General features: G+C 37.9%; 1 long non-coding RNA gene across 1 annotated transcript in view; it reads left to right on the forward strand.

Annotated features, from left to right (window-relative positions):
* Nucleotides 1-23393, forward strand: part of LOC109549080 (uncharacterized) — a 122411-nt gene that overhangs the window by 5066 nt on the left and 93952 nt on the right. Inside the window, exons 2-3 of the long non-coding RNA XR_004529239.2 lie at nt 2445-2542; nt 3252-3474. This is a non-coding gene — a long non-coding RNA (uncharacterized lncRNA). The remainder of the gene's footprint in view (nt 1-2444; nt 2543-3251; nt 3475-23393) is intronic.

The raw sequence follows: 23393 nt of genomic DNA on the forward strand, positions 1-23393 counted from the left end.
CTGGAAGATTGTAGAGAATTTGTATAATTTTGTCCCTAAATGTTTGATAAGAATTCACCATTAAACCTATGAACCTGGTGCTTTCTGTATTAATTTTATATATATATATATATGTGTGTGTATATATATATATATAATATATATATATTATATATATATACATATATAAGCCTATTCAGACTCTATTTGTTCTTTTGGCAGATTGTGTCTTTCAAAGAATTGGTCCATTTCATCTAGGTTATCAAATTTGTGGGCATAGAGTTGTTTGTAATATTTCATTATGATCCTTTTAATGGCTGTGAGATCTTTAATAATATCCCCTCTCTCATTTCTGATATTAGTAATTTGTATTTTCTCTCTCTTTTTCTTGGGCTAGAGGCTTATCAACTTTATTGGTCTTTTCAAAGATTTTCTCTATTGATTGCCTCTTTTCAGTTGCATTGATTTCTATTCTGATTTTTATTATTTCTTCTCTTTTGCCTACTTTGGATTTAATTTGCTCTTCTTTGCCTGGTTACCTAAGATGGAAGCTTAGATGATTGATTTTGGATTTTTCCTTTATTCTAATATATGTATTCTATGCTATAAATTTCTCTCTAGGCACTGCTTTCACTGCATCTCACAAATTTTGATAAATTGTGTTTTCATTTTCATTTAGTTTAAAATATTTTAAGATTTTCTTTTGAGTTTTTTTCTTTGACCCCTTTGTTATTTAGAAGTGTGTTGCTTAATCTTCAAGTATTTTGTGTTTTTCCATCGTTCCTTCTGTTATTGATTTCTAGTTTACTTCCACCATGGTCTGAGAGCAGACACTGTATGATTTCTGTTCGTTTAAATTTGTTAAGGTGTGTTTTATGGCCCAGTATGTGGTCTGTCTTGGTCAATGTTCTATGTTAGTTTGAGATGAATGTAATCTGCTGTTATTGGATTAAGCAGTCTATAGATGTCCATTATATCCAGTTGATTGATAGTGTTGTTGAGTTCAACTATGGCCTTACTGATTTTCTGCCAGCTGGATCTGTACATTTCTATAGAGGGGTGTTTAAGTCTCCAACTATAATTTAGATTCATCTGTTTCCCCCTTGAGTTCCATCAGTTTTTGGCTTACATATTCTGAGGCCCATACATATTAAGGATATGTGTTATGTGTTCTTGGTGTGTTGATTCCTTTATCATTATGTAATGCGCCTCTCTCTCCCTGACAACTATTCCTGCTTTGAAGTCCACTCTGTCTGAAATTAATACAGCTACTGCTTTCTTTTGACTAGTGTTAGTATGGTATATCTTTCTTTATCCCTTTACTTTTAATCTATAGGTTTTTATCTTTAAAGTGGGTTTCTTATAGAAAACATATAGTTGGGTCTTATTTTTTTAATCCACTCTGACAATCTCTGACTTTTAATTGGTGAATTAAGACCATTAGACATACAAAGTGATTATTGACATGGTTGGATTAATATCTACTATATTTGTTAGTCTTTTCTACTTGTTACCCTTCTTCTTTTTTCCTATATTTGCCTTCCATACTTTTTCTGCCCTTTGTGGTTTTAATTGAGCATTTTATATAATTCCATTTTCTCTCCTTTCTTAGCATTCAGTTGCTTCCTTTTTCATTTTAATTGGTTGCCTACTAGAATTTACATTATAACTATCTAAGTCCACTTTCAAATAACATTATACCACTTCAAGGGTAGTGCAAATATTTTATAGTAGCAAAGTAATCCTGAATCTTCCCTCCTATCCCTTGTATCATTGCACTCATCTATTTTGTTTATATAAGCTTATAAGACTTAGATATGCATAATGACTACATTGTTGCTATTATTATGTCAAACAAATTGTTGTCTGCTAGAGCAATTAAGAATAGGAAAAATAGAAGTTTTGATTTTATTTTTATTTAGTCCTCCTTCAATACTCTTCCTTACTTTATATAGATCTGAGTTTCTGACATATTATTTTCCTTCTCTTCAAAGGACTTTTAACTTTTCTTGCTAGGCAGGTCTGCTGTCAGCAAACTCCCTCAATTTTTGTTTGTCTGAGAAAAATCTTTATTTTTACTTCACTTTTGAAGGGTAATTTTGCAGGGTACGGAATTCTACGTTGGTGGGATTTTTCTCTCAACACTAAATATTTTACTCTACTTTCTTCTTGCTTGCATAGTTTCTGAAGGTAAGTTGAATATAAATTTTATCTCTGTTCCTCTACAAGTGTTTTTTTCCCCCCTGACTTCTTTCAGGATTTTTTATCTTTATCATTAATTTGACATAAATTTGGTGGAAGTCCTCAGTCATTATTACTTTAAATATTTCTTGTGTTCCTTTCTCTTACTAGTTTTGGTATTCCCATTATTTGTATGTTATACCTTTTGTAATTGTCACACAGTTCTTGGATATTCCAGTGGGTTTTTTTTTTTTTTTTTAGTCTTTTTTCTCTTTGCTTTTCAGTTTTGGAGGTTTCTACTGATATATCCTCAAGCCCAGAGGTTCTTTCCTCAGCTGTGTGCAGTCTGCTAATGAGCCCATCAAACACATTTCTTATTCAGGTACAGTGATTTTAATCTGTAATATATCTTTTTGCTTCTTTCTTAGAATTTCCATCTCTCTGCATACATCACCCATCTGTTCTTGCATGCTGTCTATTTTATCCATTAGAGCCCTTAGCATATTAATCATAGTTTTAAATTTTCAGTGTGATAATTCCAACATCCCTGCCATATCGGAGCCTGGTTCTGTTGCTTGCTCTGTTTCTTCAAACTGTGTGGGGTTTTTTTTCTTTTAATATATCATATAATTTTTTGTTGAAAGATGGAGATGATGTACTGGATAAAAGTGCTGTAAATATGCCTTTAGTAATGTGGTGGTATGGTGTGGAGTGGGAAGAAGTTCTGTAGTCCTGTGATTAGGTGTCAATCTTTTAGTGACTGGATTATCTTTGCCACTGGATTATGAAGTTTGCATGTTCTTCTCAGTCCCTTCCCCAGTTATGTGGGACAGGATGGTTAGAATGGGCTGGAACTGGATATTTTCCTTCTCCCATGTGGAAGGCTAAAGGAGGCTGGAGTTGTGTATTTTCCTTCCTTCATGTGGAAAGCTAGATCCAGCTGGAGATGGATATTTCCCTTTCCCAAGGTCAATTAGTCTCTGATAGACCCCAGCAGGTTAGGCTCTGGTTAAATAGTTTCAGCTGAGGGCAGAGCTTATTAAGAAGAACAGAATGCTCTGGTGTATTTCAAAATGGCTCTCTTTCCCCAGCTCCTGCCAGAAGCAGGAAGGGATTTTTCTCCAGTATTTACTGTGAGAACCTGATGAACTCCTGGAGGTAAACCCCACAAAAGTGTGAGTGGGCCCCTCTGGAGTTTTTAACTTTTCAGACTTGCCTGCACCAAGCCTCCAGTGATTTGTCAATTACAGTTCAAGTTTTCCTACGGCAGCACCAGTTCCTGTAGAAGTTTTCAGCTCATGAGTTTCTACTCTGGTAAGTTGTGATTCTCTGTTGTCTCTTCAGTTTGGAGGGCAATAATTTGCCCTGTGACCTCACTCTCATGGATTTAAGAAGAGTTGTTGATTTTTCAGTGTTTCAGGTTTTTACTTGTTAGAACTGAGTGGCAATTTTCAAGTTTCTGCTGGACAAGAAATCAGACATCTCAATCATCTTTTAAAGAAATTTAAATAACAAGAAAATAATTGTATATATTTATGCATGCAGTTATGATTTCCAGTGCTCTTTCATTATTTATTCATGTATTTTCTGTACCTCTTCCCTTTGGCTCCTTTGCAAATTTTCTACTTATCACTGGGTTCAGCAGTTTGTGATTTGCCTGGATGTATTTTTCTTCAATTTCTTGTTGAAAATGAAAAACTCAGTTTTTTCTGTGTTCCTTTCTATGTAGGAAAAAAAAAAAGGTTTTTTTCCTACTATGTGTTTTTTCTCTGTGAGTCTCCTTTAGTCCTCACAAAAAACACTTCACTTCTGAATACCAAATGTGTGGGGGCTTTACCCCACAGAAACACGCACGTCTGACACCAGTGGGGTGTCTTACAATTTAACCATGTTCTATTATTATCTACCCAGAGCTAGCATCAGATCCCATAGGTTAAGGGCTCAGTCCCACAAGATTGAACCCCTCCTCCCCACACACACATACTTCAGACGCCAGTTGCAAGCCCGGGTTATCACCTGTGCTTCTGACCAATCTGCTGTAGATCAGAGGTTCCAACAACCCCCTCCTTGGGTTTGATCAATTTGCTAGAGCAGCTTACCGAACTCAGGGAAATACTTATGTTTATGTTTATAAGGATATGATAAAGGATACAGATGAACACCAGATAAAAAACTACAATAGGATCATGTCTGGGAAAGCCCCTGAGTAGCTTCTGTCCCATGGAGTTGGGGTGCATCATCCTCCTGGTGTCGAAGTGCTGGCTGACCTGGAAGGTCTCCAAACCCCATACTACTGGGATTTTACGGAGGCTTCCTCACATAGGCATGGTCTGTTATTAACTGTTTCCAGCCCCTCTCCCCTCTCTGGAGAAATGTGAGAGACTGGCTTAGTCTTTCTGGTGACCAGCCCCATTCAGGAGCCATCCAGGAGCCCTTTAGAGTCTTCTCAATAGAACAAAAGATGCTCCCACTCCTCTTATCACTTAGGAGTTTACAAGGGTTTTCAGAGCACTATGTCAGGAACAGCGTCAAAGATAAATATTAGAGATGCTCCAGTGTTCTTATCACTTAGGAAATTACAAGGATTTCAGGAGTTCTGTGCCAGAAACCAGAGGCAAAGCCCAGTATAGTTGATTCTTGAAAAATGTGGGGATTAGGGGTATTGATCACCTGCATTGTCGAAAATTCGCATATAACTTTACAATCAGCCCTCCATACCTGCAGTTCCACATCCAAGGATTCAGCCAACCTCACATGATGTGTACCATGGTGTGTATTTATTGAAAAAATCCACATATAAGTGGACCTGCACCATTCAAATCTGTGTTGTTCAAGGGTCAAATGTATATACCTTCCGTTATCTCACACTTGTGTTTTGGATTTGTTGAGTTTCTTGGATCTGTGGGCTTATAGTTTTCATCAAATTTGGAAAATATTTTGGCTTCTACTTCTTTTGATATTTTTCTGCTTCCCTTACCCCTGTCCTTTGGGGACTCCAATTATACATATATTATGCTATTTGACTTTGTCCTACAGAACTCACTGATACCCTGAATATTTTGGACTCTGTTTCATTTTGGATAATTTCTATTGTTATGTCTGTAAGTTCACTAATCTTTTCTTGGGCAATGTCTAATCTGCTGTTAATCCAGTCAATGTATGTTACATCTCAGCCATTGTAATTTTCTTCTCCAGAAGTTAGATTTGGGTCATTTAAAAAGTATTTTCTATCATGTCTCTACCTAACATGATCCTCTACCACTTATTGTTCATATTGTTAATTATGTATTTTTGAATCTTTTATCATGTTTTATTTCTGTAAACTTTTAGTTGTATAGTTTAAAATTATTATACTGTATTACAAGAATTCTTAATTTCTATTTTTGTCCTACTGTTTTGTATTTTCTTTTATTCTACTTTCTCACAATTTACACTCTGCTAAAATGCAAGCAGGAATTTTTGTTGGTTTTGAAGCTACTAAAACAGGGCCTTTCACATAGTAGATTCTGAATACTGTTTGTTGAATTGAATTCTTGTCATATTACTGAAATGTTTGAGCTTATGAATTGGTTCTAGTCTTTAAATATGTTTTTCAGTTTTTAAAATTTTCATCAATTTATTGCATATCCACTACTTTCTTCCTTTGCTCACTCCAATACAGCAACAGTGCTGCTGCTTAGACATTCCTGCTTTTCCTAGCACTTTGCATTTGCTGTTACTCCCGCCTGGAATGCTCACCCCCAGTTCCCTACCTGGTTCAGTCCCCACATCCCCACTCCCTGCCTCATACTCCATGTCTTCCCTCCCTTGTTCTTCTCCATTTTATTTATCATTACCATCTGACAATACACAATTGTGCTTTTTACTGATTTTTTAATCTGTCATATGTATATATGTATACAGATACACTCCCACAACAATATAAGCTCCACAGAGCACACAAAGCAGGTTTTTTGCATTTTTCCCCTCATTGGTATATCCCTAGTCATAAAACAGTTCTCAGCATATTGAAGGTGTGCAACAAATGTTGGAGATATTATTTTTACATGACTAATTTTTTAAAAATTTACTTCAACCTTTGACTTTTTACAGTTTTGTTTTTGGTGAGACTAGTTCACAAGGTTCACAGGATGTCTTTTTCAATGTTTCCTGCTCTGTGAATTCAAACCATGGTCCCTAATAGATTCCAGCCCTCTCCTTAGAAACGGACAGACCTCTTTAAACTCACTTTGAACACATAGATTCATTCTGTCTAGATTTGGCTTCCTAACAAGGATATTTAATATGCCTCCTTTTTTTAATATAAATTTATTTTATTTATTTATTTTTGGCTGTATTGGGTCTTCGTTGCTGCCCTCGGGCTTTTTCTAGCTGTGGCGAGCGGGGGCTACTCTTTGTTGCTGTGCGCAGGCTTCTCATTGTGGTGGCTTCTCTTGTTGCGGAGCACAGGCTCTAGGTGCACGGGCTTCAGTAGTCATGGTGCATGGGCTCAGTAGTTGTGGCTTGCAGGCTCTAGAGCGCAGCCTCGGTAGTTGTGGAGCACAGGCTTAGTTGCTCCATGGCATATGGGATCCTCCCAGACCAGGGCTTGAACCCATGTCCCCTGCATTGGCAGGCAGATTCTTAACCACTGTGCCACTAGGGAAGCCCTTAATATGCCTATTTTTTACACCCCTCGTTTGAGAGGGCACATTTATTGTTTTGCTGCCTGCTCTCAATTCAACCAATGCAGCACATATTTGTCTCTGACCATCTCAGTGCCACTGTAGGTGATGGTGTTGCTAAATCCTTTATGGGGAGAATATGGATTGGAAGAATATTTTCCCATGGATCACTCCTCAATGAATCAGAGAAAATTTCAAGCTCCAATAATTTATAATGTATTATTTGGAAGGGCAAGTTATAGGAGAAAGTTTTCATAGAGAAACCTTTATCTGTGATGTGAGGAAGCAGTATTCAACTTCAGGGGGTGTGCAAGATGAGCCACTGTGATGAAGAGACATTTATTGGAACTTCTATTTATATATTTTATATTTATTTTTGAGTCTAAAAATAATATATTTAAGTATTTATTGTTGGACTTCCCTGGTGGCACAGTGGTTAAGAATCTGCCTGCCAGTGCAGGGGACACAGGTTCGATCCCTGCTCTGGTAAGATCCCACATGCCGTGGAGCAACTAAGCCCACAAGCCACAACTACTGAGCCCGCGTGCTGCAACTACTGAAGCCCACACACTCTAGGGCCACCTGCCATGACCACTGAGCCCATGTGCTGCAATTACTGAAGCCTGCATGCCTAGAGTCCATGCTCTGCAACGAGAAGCCACCACGATGAGAAGCCCATGCACCGCAACGAAGAGTAGCCCCCACTTGCTGCAACTAGAGAAAGCCTGCACACAGCAATGAAGACCCAATGCAGCCAAAAATTTTAAATTTTAGAAAAAGTATTGTAAAAATTGCAACTGGACCCTTATGTTTATGTCAGATGATTTTCAGGTAAAGTTCTTGAGTTTTCAGGGGAGAGGGGGAGGTCTAAAATTGCATGTGTGGACTGTAGCACTGTACCTCAATTTCTTTGTTTTCTGTTGTGACTGTGTTGCAGTTTGTGTATAGATCTACAGATTATATATTGTTCAGGTTATATCATATTTTTATTATAATGATACAATTAATATGACATTGATGTATTACATTAGTATATAACAATGATATATTATTTAAATATATGTTGTCACCCTACAGATTATATGTCTCTAAATTTAACTAAATTAACATAGAAAAAACTTAGATTATATCATCTACTATCATTAGCCATGAACTGTGCCTGAAGAGGCCTTGAAATATAAATGCCATCACCATAGTGATGGGTTTTTTTCTACATAATGTGTATATCAGTACAATAATATGTGCATCTACATAAATTAGTTACTTCTTTGGGGTTGTGTGCTCACAAACATTTTATTATGGGTATATAATAAACAAACATTGCTTTAGGGTTATGGTGAAAGTTTATGAAAAAGTTAGCCTCCCTTTTTTTTTAACCATCTTTATAGCTCACCATGTGAATCAAATGCTTATTAAAGGCTGATACCTTGGCTCACCTGAGACTCATGGAATAAGAATCTCTGGAGGTGGGGCCCTGAAGTCAGTATTTTAAACAAGTAACCAAGGTGACTCATGCAGACCAAAACGTGAGAACCACTGTGTTAGATGACGTTTAAATATTTCCCCTCAATCTTAATTTTCAAAATAACAATTTCTGAGCCCATTGGTAACTATATTGTTGAAATTAGAGTATTATAAAAACTAAAATGAAGGCAGCTATCTGAAGATCTTTTGAACACTCCTAATTTCCCATGAAAAAGTTTCCCTCTTCATCTCCTACTAAAGCGTTAATGACAGAAAGAGATCAATCGTTTTGTCACGTTTGTGCAAATGAGAGTATCAACACACAACGTCTGTCACCATACAAAGATAACTGTTTTAACTTCTGGTTAACCTAAGACTGCAGGGAAGTGAAAAGACATCTGGCTAAGGCAGCAAAACAATATGCCAAACTGCATTTGATAGAGACCGTTCATGAAGGTGGGTTTAAATCTTAATGCAAACTTCTTAGCTTCAAAGTAACAAGTGAAATAAATGCCATTAAGAGGGCACAGACTTGGCCAGATTATTAAGGATAAATCTATTGATATTATTTCCAAGTGTATGTGTTTTTAAGGAATTCTTGGCTGCAAATAACAGAAGCTAACTCAAAATAGCTTCAGTAAAATTCCTATAAAGATACTAAGTACCTTAAATAGCCAAAGAGGAGGAATTCAGGTTAAGTCCTTCCTCAGGGACTTTCACACTTCTTTGCTCCACGGTTTCTTTCTGTTGGTTGCTGTTTCTTACTCCTCGGTTTAGTTGAACTTGGTGGCCTTGCAGCTCCAAGTCTTAGGTGTTACAGATGCAGCTACATGATAAAATTAACTGAACTTGCTTTGTGCTGAGTTCCACGTTCTTGGTGAGAGAATCAGATTTTCCCAGTTAGAGCTCTATACTGATCTTTGGTTCAATTAGCTACAGCGAGGCCGGCCAAGTCATATAGTTAAACGTGACTGCCAGGGGCCAGCCCTGTGGACCAAGGAGTGTTTTTAGGGGAAGTGCACAGAGAAAACAAGAATTGTTGCTTCATTAGCTGGGCATAGATCCTCACTGATTCTCAGGAGCCTCCAAATGCCTGTATTTTTGTGGATCCCAAATACCCACCCAGTGGAGCCCAAATACCCACCCAATGCTGGGATCCAGAACTCCTCTCGCCGTAAATCACTTTATTAAACATCTAAGTTGAGTAAATTAGAGTAATGATCTCTTATTACTAGAACACTTTAAAGCCTATTCTGGTTTCTAGATTATTTTGGGGGATGGATATCACTGATGCGTGCCTGGCCGTCATAGTCAATAGGACAAATTTCCCCACTTAAAATGTTTTTAAGAAACATGAATTGTGGCCTATTTTTAAATTATTAGAAAAAAGTGGTTCAATAGCAACTACAAATGCATTTTGAACACTAACTGGCACATAATGATGATGCAACAAAGTTATTAAATGAAAAATAAAATCAGTGACTTTTCCACAATATGTTATTTGTTTATGACATTGCTACACAGAAAATTGAATTTTAGTCTGGAAGGACTTTTTTTTCTTCAGTTTTTTCAAGATATAATTGACTTACAGCACTGTATAAGGTTTATAGCATAATTATTTGACTTACATACATCATGAAATGATTACCACAGTAAGTTTAGTCAACATCCATTATCTAATATAGATACAAATTAAAAGATAAGGGGACTTCCCTGGTGGCGCAGTGGTTAAGAATCTGCCTGCCAATGCAGGGGACATGAGCTCAAGCCCTGGTCCAGGAGGATCCCACATGCCATGGAGCAACTAAGCCCGTGGGCCACCACTACTGAGCCCACATGCCACAACTACTGAAGCCTGTGTGCCTGGAGCCCATGCTCTGCAACAAGAGAAGCCACTGCAATGAGAAACCCGTGCACCACAACAAAGAGTAGCCCCCGCTCACCCCGCAACTAGAGAAAGCCCGTGCGCAGCAACGAAGACCCAACACAGCCAAAAATAAATAAATGAATAAATTAATTAATAAAATAAAAAGATAACTTAGGATTTACTCTCTTAACAACTTTCATATGTAACATACAGTGGTGTTAGTTATATTAATCATGTTGTAGATTGAATCCCTAGTACTTACTTTCTTATACCTGAATGTTTGTAACTTTTGACCACCTTCATCCAGTTCCCCTCCCCCTAACCCCCACCTCTGGTAACCACAAATCTGACCTCTTTCATTATAAGTTTGTTTTTGTTTGTTTGTTTTTTGTTTTTTGCGGTACGTGGGCCTCTCACTGTTGTGGCCTCTCCCGTTGCGGAGCAAAGGATCCGGACGCGCAGGCTCAGCGGCCATGGCTCACGGGCCCAGCCGCTCCACGGCATGTGGGATCTTCCCGGACCGGGGCACGAACCCGTGTCCCCTGCATCGGCAGGCGGACTCTCAACCACTGCGCCACCAGGGAGGCCCGAGTTTGTTTGTTTTTGAAGTGTAACTGACTTACAACACTCTGATGGTTCCTGGTGCACAACATAGTGATTCCATCTTTCTATACATTACAAAATGATCACAATAAGTTAGTTAACGTCTGTCACCATACAAAGATAATACATTATTATTGACTATACTCCCCACTCGGTACATTTCATACCTGTGACTCATTTATTTTGTAACTGGAAGTTTGTACCTCTTAACCTCACTCACCTATTTGTCTCCTCCCCTCTGGCAACCAGCTGTTTGTTCTCTATATCTATGCCTCTGTTTTCTTATGTTTATTCATTTGTTTTTTAGATTTCACATGTAAGTGAAATCGTACAGTATATACAGTATTCACTTGGCATAATACCCTGTAGGTCCAACCATGTTGTTGCAAATGGCAAAATTACATTCCTTTTTATGGATGAGTAACATTCCATTATTATATACCATAACTTCTTATCCTTTCATCTATTGATGGGTATGAAGTTTGCTTTCATATCTTGACTATTGTAAATACTGCTGTAATGAACATAGGGATGAATGTGTGTTTTCGAATTAGTATTTTTGTTTTCTTCAGATAAATATCCAGGGGCGGAATTGCTGGATTTTATAGAACTTATTTTTTTACTTTTTGAGGAACCTCCATACTGTTTTGTTTTTTATTTTATAATTTTTAAAAATTGAGGAATAGTTTATTTACAATGTTGTTCCATACTGTTTTTCATAGCAGTTGCACCAATTTACATTCCCACCAACAGTGCACAGGGGTTCCTCACCAACACTTTTTTTATGTGATCTTTTTGATAATAGCCATTCTGAAAGATGTGAGGTGATATTTCATGTTTTTGATTTGCTTTTCCCTGATGATTAGTGATGTTGAACATCTTTTGATGTGTCTGTTGGCCATCTGCATTTCTTCTTTGGAAAAATGTCTATTCAGGTCTTCTCATTTTCAATTGGGTTGTTTTTTTGATACTGAGTTGTTTGAGCTGTTTATATATTTTGGGTATTAACCCCTGTCAGTCATCATTTGCCAACATTTTATCCCATTGTGTAGGTTGTCTTTGTCTTTTCATTTTGTCAGTGATTTCCTTTGCTGTGTAAAAGATTTTAAGTTTAATTGGGTCCAATTTATTTACTTTTGCTTTTATTTCCTTTGCCTTAGGAGACAGATCCAAAAAATTACTACACCTTATGTCAGAGTGTTCTGCCTATGTTTGCTTTTAGGGGTTGTAGGGTTTCAAGTCTTACATTTAGGCATTTAATCCATTTTGCATTTGTTTTTGTATGTGCTGTGGGGAAATGTTCTAATTCCATTGTTTTATATGTAGTTATCCAGTTTTCCCAGCAGCATTTATTGAAGAAAATGTGTTATCTCCATTGTATATTCTTGCCTCCTTTGTCATAGATTAATTGACCATAGGTGCATAAGTTTACTTCTGTGCTCTCTATTCTGGTCCAATGAACCTATGTGTCTGTGTGCCAGTACCATGCTGTTTTGATTACTGTAGTTTTGTAGTATAATCTGAAGTCTGGGAGGGTGATACCTCCAGATTTTTTTATTTTTCTCAAGATTGTTTTGGGCAATTTGGGGTCATTTGTGGTTCCATATTTTAGGATTATTTCTTATAGTTGGGTGAAAAATGTCCCAGGTATTTTGATAGTGATTGCATTAAATCTGTAGATTGTTCTGGGTAGTATGGCCATTTTAACAATATTCTTCCAATCCAAGGGTTCAGGATAACTTTCCATTTCTTTGGATCATTTCCTTTATCAATGTTTTATAATTTTCAGTGTATAGGTCTTTCACTTCCTTGGTTAAGTTTATTCCTAGGTATTTTATTCTTTTTGAGGTGATTTTAAATGGGAGTTTTAAAACTTTGTGATAGTTCATTATTAGTGTATAGAAGAGCAACAGATTTCTGTATATTAATCTTGTATCCTGAAACTTCGCTGAGTTCATTTATTAGTTCTAGTAGTTTTTGGGTGGAGACTTTAGGGTTTTCTATATAAAGTATCATGTCATCTGCAAATAGTGACAGTTTTACTTCTTCCCTTCCAATTTGCATGCCTTTTTTTTTTTCTTATCTGGTTACTGTGGCTAGGACTTCAATACAGTGTTAAATAGAAGTGGCAACAGTGGGCATCCTTGTCCTGTTCCTGAATTTAGAGGAAAGTCTTTCAGCTTTTCACCATTGAATGTGATGCTAGCTGTGGGGTTCTCACAAATGGCATTTATAATGTTGAGATATAATCTCACCCACTTGCATGAGATTTTTATCATGAATGGGTATTGAATTTTGTCAAATGCCTTTTCTGGTCTATGGAGATGATCATGTGATTTATCCCTCCTTTGGTTAATGTGGCGTATCACACCAATTGATTTGCAAATATTGAACCGTCCTTGTCTCCCTGGAATAAATCCAACTTAATCATGGTGTATGATCCTTTTTTTTTGCTGTACACAGGCCTCTCACTGCTGCGGCGTCTCCCGCTGTGGAGCACAGGCTCCAGACGCGCAGACTCAGTGGCCATGGCTCACGGGCCCAGCTGCTTCGTGGCATGTGGGATCTTCCCGGACCGGGGCACGAACCCGTGTCCCCTGCATCGGCAGGCGGACTCCCAACCACTGTGCCACCAGGGAAGCCCTATGATCCTTTTTACATATTCTTGGATTTGGTTTGCTAATACTTTGTTGAGGATTTTTGCATTTATATTAATCAAAGATACTGGCCTGTAATTTTCTTTCTGTAGTGTCTTTGTCTGGTTATTATATGAGGGTAATTGTGGCCTTGTAGAATGAATTTGGGAGTGTTCCATCCTCTTCAGTTTTTTGAAGTGGTTTGGGAAGGAAGGTATTTTTTCTTCTTTATATATCTGGTAGATTTTCCCTATGAAGCTGTCTGGTCCTGGACTTTTGTTTGCTGGAATTTTTTTTTTTACAAATTCAATTTCACTACTAGTGATTGGTCTGTTCAAATTGTCTGTTTCTTCCTGATTCATTGTTGGCAGTTGTGTGTTTCTAGAAATTAGTCCATTTTTCTAGGTTGTCCAGTCTGTTGGCATATAACCGTTCATAGTCTTTTTTATGATTTTCTGTATCTCTGTGGTATTGGTTGTTAGTTCTCCTCTTTCATTTATTATTTATTTGGGTCCTCTCTCTTTTTTTCATGAGCCTGGCTAAAGGTTTATCAATTTTATTTACTTTTAAAACAACCCAGCTCTTGGCTTCATCTTTTCTTTCTTTTGTTCTCTATTTTATTTCCTCTTTGATTATTATTTCCTTCCTTCTGTCGACTTTGGGCTTTGTTTGTTCTTCTTTTTCTAATTCCTTTAGGTGGTAGCCTAGGTTGTTTGAGATTTTCTTGTGTCTTCTTTTTTTTTTGGCCATGCCATGTAGCATGTGGGCTCTTAGTTCCCCTGACCAGGAATCAAACCTGTGCCTCCTACAGTGGAAGCATGAAGTCTTAACCACTGGACCACCAGGGAAGTCCTGAGATTTTCTTATTTCTTGAGGAAGGTCTGTATCACTATAAACTACCATCCTAAACTCTTCTTCCTGCATCCGATAGATTTTGGAGTGTTGTGTTTCCATTTTCGTTTGCCTCAAGGTATTTTCTCATTTTCTCTCCTTTTTAAAAAACTGTGTTTATTTTATTTATTTGTTTTTGGCTGCATTGGGTCTTCGTTTCTGCGTGCAGGCTTTCTCTAGTTGCGGCAACTGGGGGCTACTCTTCGTTGCAATGTGCGGGCTTCTCATTGTGGTGGCTTCTCTTGTTGCAGAGCACAGGTTCTAGGCACACAGGCTTCAGTAGTTGTGGCTCACGGGCTCTAGAGCACAGGCTCAGTGGTTGTGGCACATGGGCTTAGTTGCTCCACAACATGTGGGATCTTCCTGGACCAGGGCTCGAGCCCATGTCCCCTGCATTGGCAGGCAGATTCTTAACCACTGTGCCACCAAGGAAGTCCCTCATTTTCTCTTTGATTTCTTCATTAACCCTTGGTTTTTTAGTCACATGTTGTTTAGTCTCAAAATGTTTATTGTTTTCCCATTTTTCTTTTTGCAGTTGATTTCTAGTTTCATACTGTTGTGGTCAAAATATATTTGATATAATTTTTATCCTCTTAAAAATCTGAGACTCGTTTGGCGGCCTAGGTAGAATATGATCTATCCTGGATGATATTCCATGTGCAATTGAAAAGAATATATATTATGCTGTTTTTGGATGAAATGTCCTGTAGAAGTCTGTTTACTCCAACTAGTCCATTGTGTCATTTAAGACCAAGTTGCCTTATTGATTTTCTATCTGGATGATTTATACATTGATGTAAGTGGGGAATTAAAGTTCCCTGCTATTATTATATAATTGTCAATTTCTCCTTTTTATGTCTGTTAGTATTTGCTTTAGGTATTTAGGTGCTCCTGTATTAGGTGCTTGTATGTTAACAAGTGTAATAATAACCGCTTCTTTTACTGCTCCCTTTATCATTATATAATACCCTTCTTTGTCTTTTGTTATAGCCTTTGTTTTAAAGTCTTTTTTATCTGATATGAGGATTGCTACCCTTACTTTCTTGTTGTTTCCATTTGCATGAAGTATATTTTTCCATCCCCTCACTTTCACTCTGTGTGCCTTTAGCTCTGAAGTAAGTCTCTTGTTTACAGTGTATAGAAGGGTCTATCTACCCTATGTGTTGTGATCAGAGTGTTTAGTCCACTAGCATTTAAAGTAATTATTGATAGTTATGTACTTACTGCCATTTTGTTTGTTTTCCAGTTGCTTTGTAGTTCTTCTCTGTTCATTACTTCTTTCTGTTTCTTCTCTTTTGGTTTGATGATTTTCTTTCATAGTATGCTTGTGTTCTATTATTTTCAGTTTTTTGTATCTATAGTAGGTTTTTGATATTTGGTTACCATGGGGTTCATATATGTTGACCTGTAACTATATCTACTGGTAGTCATTCAAGTTGAAACACATTCTAAAAGATCTACATTTTCTCTTCCTTCCCCCACATTCTGTGGTTCTGATGTCATCTTTTATACCATCATGCTTATCCTTTAACTGTTTATTATAGTTATAGTTGCTTTGTAAATTTTTTATCTTTTAATCTTCATACTGTCTTAAGTGGTTGATCTTTAGTCCCTACTATATATTTGCCTTTCCTAGTGGGATATTCCCTTTTCTATAGATTCTTCTTTTTGACTTGAGGAAGAACTTTTAACATTTCTCTTGGTAGACATAGTAATGATGGACATTTTTAAGTTTTTACTTGTCTGAGAAGTTCTTCTTCTCTCCTTCTATGCTAAAGGATAATCTTATTGGGTAAAGTACACTAGGTTGCAAGATTTTCCCTTTTAGGACTTTGAATATATCATGCCCCTTTTGGCCTGCAAAGTTTCTGCAAGGAAATTATGGAATAACCTTGTGGGGATTCTTTTGTATATGACTCTGTTTTTCTCTTGCTAACTTTAAATTCTCTCTTTAACTTTTGCCATTTTAATTATATGTCTTGGTTTGGATATGTTTCGGTTCATTTTGTTTGGAACCCTCTGTGCTTCCTGTACCTGGATATATGTTTCTTTCTTCAAGTTAGGGATGTTTTCTGCCATAATTTCCTCAAGTACATTTTTTAAAATAAATTTATTTTATTTTATTTTTGGCTGCATTAGGTCTTTGTTGCAGTGGGCGGGCTTTCTCTAGTTGTGGCTGCGGGGGCTTCTCATTGTGGTAGCTTCTCTTGTTGCGGAGCACGGGCTCTAGGCACGTGGGCTTCAGTAGTTCTGGCACAGGGCTCAGTAGTTGTGGATCACAGGCTCTAGAATGCAGGCTCAGTAGTTGTAGCACACAGGCTTAGTTCCTCTGTGGCATGTGGGATCTTCCTGGACCACGGCTCGAACCTGTGTCCCTTGCATTGGCAGGCAGATTCTTTTTTTTTAAACATCTTTATTGGAGTATAATTGTTTTACAATGGTGTGTTAGTTTCTGCTTTATAACAAACTGAATCAGTTATACATATACATATGTTCCCATATCTCCTCCCTCTTGCATCTCCCTCTCTCCCACCCTCACCATCCCACCAATACAGGTGGTCACAAAGCACCGAGTTGATCTCCCTGTTTATACAACTACTTCCCACTAGCTATCTATTTTACGTTTGGTAGTGTATATATGTCCATGCCACTCTCTCACTTTGTCACAGCTTACACTTACCCCTCCCCATATCCTCAAGTCCATTCTCTAGTAGGTCTATGTCTTTATTCCCGTCTTACCCCTAGATACTTCATGACATTTTTTTCTTAAATTCCATATATATGTGTTAGCATACAGTATTTGTCATTCTCCTTATGACTTACTTCACTCTGTATGACAGACTCTAGGTCCATCCACCTCGCTACAAATAACTCAATTTCATTTATTTTTATGGCTGAGTAATATTCCATTGTATATATGTGCCACATCTTCTTTATCCATTCATCCGATGATGGACACTTAGGTTGTTTCCATCTCCTGGCTATTGTAAAGAGAGCTGCAATGAACATTTTGATACATGACTCTTTTTGAATTATGGTTTTCTCAGGGTATATGCCCAGTAGTGGGATTGCTGGGTAATACGGTAGTTCTATTTGTAGTTTTGTAAGGAACCTCCATACTGTTCTCCATAGTGGCTGTACCAATTCACATTCCCACCAGCAGTGCAAGAGTGCTCCCTATTCTCCACACCCTCTCCAGCATTTATTGTTTCTAGATTTTTTGATGATGGCCATTCTGACCGGTGTGAGATGATATCTCACTGTAGTTTTGATTTGCACTTCTCTAATGATTAATGATGTTGAGACTCCTTTCATGTTTTTGTTGACAATCTGTATATCTCCTTTAGACAAATGTCTATTTAGGTCTTCTGCCCATTTCTGGATTGGGTTATTTGTTTTTTGGTTATTGAGCTGCATGAGCTGCTTATAAATTTTGGAGATTAATCCTTTGTCAGTTGCTTCATTTGCAAATATTTTCTCCCATTCTGAGGGTTGTCTTTTGATCTTGTTTATGGTTTCCTTTGCCATGCAAATGCTTTGAAGTTTCATTAGGTCCCATTGTTTATTTTTGATTTTATTTCCATTTCTCTGGGAGGTGGGTCAATAAGGATCTTGCTGTGATTTATGTCATAGAGTGTTCTACCTATGTTTTCCTCTAAGAGTTTGATAGTTTCTGGTCTTACATTTACATCTTTAATCCATATTGAGCTCATTTTTGTGTATGGTGTTAGGGAGTGATCTAATCTCGTACTTTTACATGTACCTGTCCAGTTTTCCCAGCACCACTTATTGAAGAGGCTGACCTTTCTCCACTGTACATTCCTGCCTCCTTTATCAAAGATAAGGTGACTGTATATGTGTGGGTTTATCTCTGGGCCTTCTATCCTGTTCCATTGATCTATATTTCTGTTTTTGTGCCAGTACCATAATGTCTTGATTACTGTAGCTTTGTCGTATAGTCTGAAGTCAGGGAGCCTGATTCCTCCAGCTCCGTTTTTCGTTCTCAAGATTGCTTTGGCTATTCGGGGTCTTTTGTGTTTCCATACAGATTGTGAAATATTTTGTTCTAGTTCTGTAAAAAATGCCAGTGGTAGTTTGATAGGGATTGCATTGAATCTGTAGATTGCTTTGGGTAGTAGAGTCATTTTCACAATGTTGATTCTTCCAATCCATAACATAGTATACCTCTCCATCTATTTCTCTCATCTTTAATTTCTTTCATCAGCGTCTTATAATTTTCTGAATACACGTCTTTTGTCTCCTTAGGTAGATTTATTCCTAGATATTTTATTCTTTTTGTTGCAATGGTAAATGGGAGTGTTTTCTTGATTTCACTTTCAGATTTTTCATCATTAGTGTACAGGAATGCCAGATATTTCTGTGCATTAATTTTGTATCCTGCTACTTTACCAAATTCATTGATTAGCTCTAGTAGCTTTCTGGTAGCATCTTTAGGATTCTCTATGTATAGTATCATGTCATCTGCAAACAGTGACAGCTTTACTTCTTCTTTTCTGATTTGGATTCCTTTTATTTCCTTTTCTTCTCTGATTGCTGTGGCTAAAACTTCCAAAACTATGTTGAATAAGAGTGGTGAGAGTGGGCAGCCTTGTCTTCTTCCTGATCTTAGTGGAAATGGTTTCAGTTTTTCACCATTGAGGATGATGTTTGCTGTGGGTTTGTCATATATGGCCTTTATTATGTTGAGGAAAGTTCCCTGTGTGCCTACTTTCTGGAAGGTTTTTATCATAAATCGGTGTTGAATTTTGTCGAAATCTTTCTCTGCATCTATTGAGATGATCATGTTGTTTTCTCCTTCAGTTTGTTAATTTGGTGTATCACGTTGATTTGCATATATTGAAGAATCCTTGCATTCCTGGAATCAACCCCACTTGATCATGGTGTATGATCCTTTTAATGTGCTGTTGGATTCTGTTTGCTAGTATTTTGTTGAGGATTTTTGCATTTGTGTTCATCAGTGATGTTGGCCTGTAGATTTCTTTCTTTGTGACATCCTTGTCTGGTTTTTGGTATCAGGGTGATGGTGGCCTCGTAGAATGAGTTTGGGAGTATTCCTTCCTCTGCTATATTTTGGAAGAGTTTGAGAGGGATAGGTGGTTAGCTCTTCTCTAAATGTTTGATAGAATTCACCTGTGAATTCATCTGGTCCTGGGCTTTTGTTTGTTGGAAGATTTTTAATCACAGTTTCAATTTCAGTGCTTGTGATTGGTCTGGTCATATTTTCTATTTCTTCCTGATTCAGTCTCAGCAGGTTGTGCATTTCTAAAACTTTATCCATTTCTTTCAGGTTGTCCATTTTATTGGCATAGTGTTGCTTGTAGTAATGTCTCATGAACTTTTCTATTTCTGCAGCGTCAGTTGTTACTTCTCATTTTTCATTTCTAATTCTATTGATTTGAGTCTTCTCCCTTTTTTTCTTGATGAGTCTGGCTAATGGTTTATCAATTTTTTTATCTTCTCAAAGAACCAGCTTTTCGTTTTATTGATCTTTGCTATCGTTTCCTTCATTGCTTTTTCATTTATTTCTGATCTGATCTTTATGATTTCTTTCCTTCTGCTAACTTTGGGGGGTTTTGTTCTTCTTTCTCTAATTGCTTTTGGTGCAAGGTTAGCTTGTTTATTTGAGATGTTTCCTGTTTCTTAAGGTAGGATTGTATTGCTGTAAACTTCCCTCTTAGAACTGCTTTTGCTGCATCCCATAGGTTTTGGGTTGTCGTGTCTCCATTGCCATTTGTTTCTAGGTATTTTTTGAATTCCTCTTTGATTTCTTCAGTGATCACTTCCTTATTAAGTAGTGTATTGTTTAACCTCCATGTGTTTGTATTTTTTTACAGATCTTTTCCTGTAATTGATACCTAGTCTCATAGCATTGTGGTCGGAAAAGATACTTGATACAATTTCAATTGTGTTATATTTACCGAGGCTTGCTTTGTGACCTAAGATATGATCTATCCTGGAGAATGTTCCATGAGCACTTGAGAAAAATGTGTATTCTGTTGTTTTTGGATGGAATGTCCTATAAATATCAATTAAGTCCATCTTGTTTAATGTATCATTTAAAGCTTGTGTTTCCTTATTTATTTTCATTTTGGATGATCTGTCCATTGATGAAAGTGGGGTGTTAAAGTCCCCTACTATGAATGTGTTACTGTCAATTTCCCCTTTTATGGCTGTTAGCATTTGCCTGATGTTTTGAGGTGCTCCTGTGTTGGGTTCATAAGTATTTACAATTGTTATTTCTTCTTCTTGGATCGATTCCTTTATCATTATGTAGTGTCCTTCTTTGTCTCTTGTAATAGTCTTTATTTTAAAATCTATTTTGTCTGATATGAGAATTGCTACTCCAGCTTTCTTTTGGTTTCCATTTGCATGGAATATCTTTTTCTATCCCCTCACTTTCAGTCTGTATGTGTGTCTAGGTCTGAAGTGGGTCTCTTGTAGACAGCATATATATGGGTCTTGTTTTTTTATCCATTCATCCAGTCTGTGTCTTTTGGTGGCAGCATTTAATCCATTTACATTCAAGGTAATTATCGATATGTATGTTCCTATTCCCATTTTCTTAATTGTTTTGGGTTTGTTATTATAGGTCTTTTCCTTCTCTTGTGTGTTTTGCCTAGAGAAAATCCTTTAGCATTTGTTGTAAAGCTGGTTTGGTGGTGATTAACTCTCTCAACTTTTGCTTGTCCGTAAAGGTTTTAATTTCTCCATCAAATCTGAGTGAGATCCTTGCTGGGTAGAATAATTTTGGTTGTAGGTTTTTCTCCTTCATCACTTTAAATATGTCCTGCCACTCCCTTCTGGCTTGCAGAGTTTCTTCTGAAAGATCAGCTGTTAACCTTATGGGGATTCCCTTGTGTGTTATTTGTTGTTTTTCCCTTGCTGCTTTTAATATGTTTTGTTTGCATTTAATTTTTGACAGTTTGATTAATATGTGTCTTGGTGTGTTTCTCCTGGATTTATCCTGTATGGGACTCTCTGTGCTTCCTGGACTTGATTAACTATTTCCTTTCCCGTATTAGGGAAGTTTTCAACTATAATCTCTTCAAATATTTTCTCAGTCCCTTTCTTTTTCTCTTCTTTTTCTGGAACCCTATAATTCGAATGTTGGTGCATTTAATGTTGTCCCAGAGGTCTCTGAGACTGTCCTCAGTTCTTTTCATTCTTTTTTCTTTATTCTGCTCTGCAGTAGTTATTTCCACTATTTTACCTTCCAGGTCACTTATCCGTTCTTCCGCCTCAGTTATTCTGCTATTGCTCCCATCTAGAGTATTTTTAATTACATTTGTTGTGTTGTTCATCATTGCTTGTTTCATCTTTAGTTCTTCTAGGTCCTTTTTAAATGTTTCTTGCATTTTCTCTATTTCCAAGATTTTGGATCATCTTTACTATCATTATTCTGAATTCTTTTTCAGGTAGACTGCCTATTTCCTCTTCATTTGTTAGGTCTGATGGGTTTTTATCTTGCTCCTTCATCTGCTGTGTGTTTTTCTGTCTTCTCATTTTGCTTATCTTACTGTGTTTTACGTCTCCTTTTTGCAGACTGCAGATTCATACTTCCCGTTGTTTCTGATGTCTGTCTGCAGTGGCTAAAGTTGGTTCAGTGGGTTGTGTAGGCTTCCTGGTGGAGGTGACTAGTGCCTGTGTTCTGGTTGATGAGGCTGGATCTTTTCTTTCTGGTGGGCAGGTCCACATCTGGTGGTGTGTTTTGGGGTGTCTGTGGCCTTATTATGATTTTAGGCAGCCTCTCTGCTAATGGGTGAGGTTGTGTTCCTGTCTTGCTAGTTTTTTGGCATAGGGTGTCCAGCACTGTAGCTTGCTGGTCGTTGAGTGAAGCTGGGTGCTGGTTTTGAGATGAAGATTTCTGGGAGATTTTCGCCATTTGATATTATATGGAGCTGAGAGGTCTCTTGTGGACTAGTGTCCTGAAGTTGGCTCTCCCCCCTCAGAGGCACAGCACTGACTCCTGGCTGCAGCACCAAGAGTCTTTCATCCACATGGCTCAGAATAAAAGGGAGAAAAAGTAGAAAGAAAGAAAGAAAGAAAGAAAGAGAGAAAGAGAGAGGGAAAAAGAGAAAGAGAGAAGGAAGGAAAGAAGGAAAGAGGAAAGAAGGAAAGAAAAAGAAAGGAAGGAAGGAAAAGAAGGAAAGAAAGACAATAAAATAAAATAAAGATTAAATAAAATAAAGAAGATAAAATAAAGTTATTAAAATAAAAAATAAGAAAAATTTTTAAAAAGAAAAAAAACAAACAAAATGGATAGAACCCTAGGACTAATGGTGAAAGCAAAGCTATACAGACAAAATCTCACACAGAAACATACACACTCACAAAAAGAGGAAAAGGGGAAAAAATCATAAATATTGCTGTCAAAGTCCACCTCCTCAATTTGGGATGATTCGTTGTCTATTCATGTATTCCACAGATGCAGGGTACGTCAAGTTGATTGTTGAGCTTTAATTTGCTGCTTCTGAGGCTGCTGGGAGAGATTTCCCTTTCTCTTCTTTGTTGTCACAGCTCCCAGGGGCTCAGCTTTGGATTTGGCCCCCCCTCTGCGTGTAGGTCACCGGAGGGCGTTTGTTCTTTGCTCAGACAGGACAGGGTTAAAGGAGCAGCTGAGTCGGGGGCTCTGGCTCACTCAGGCCAGGGGGAGGGAGGGGTGCGGATGCGGGGTGAGCAGCGGCAGAGGCCGGTGTGACGTTGCACCAGCCTGAGGCGCGCCGTGCATTTTCCCAGGGAAGTTGTCCCTGGATCCCAGGACCCTGGCAGTGGCAGCTGCACAGGCTCCCCGGAAGGGGGGTGTGGATAGTGACCTGTGTTCATACACAGGCTTCTTGGTGGTGGCAGCAGCAGCCTTAGTGTCTCATGCCCGTCTCTGGGGTCCGCGCTGTTAGCCACGGCTCGCGCCCATCTGTGGAGGTCCTTTAAGCAGCGCTCTTAATCCCCTCTTCTCTCGCACCGGGAAACAAAAAGGGAAGAAAAAGTTTCTTGCCTCTTCGGCAGGTCCAGACTTTCCTCCAGACTCCCTCCCGGCTAGCCGTGGTGCACTAACCCCTGCAGGCTGTGTTTACGCTGCCAACCCCAGTC

Source organism: Tursiops truncatus, chromosome 12, assembly GCF_011762595.2.
Source record: "Tursiops truncatus isolate mTurTru1 chromosome 12, mTurTru1.mat.Y, whole genome shotgun sequence".
Lineage (NCBI taxonomy): Eukaryota > Metazoa > Chordata > Mammalia > Artiodactyla > Delphinidae > Tursiops > Tursiops truncatus.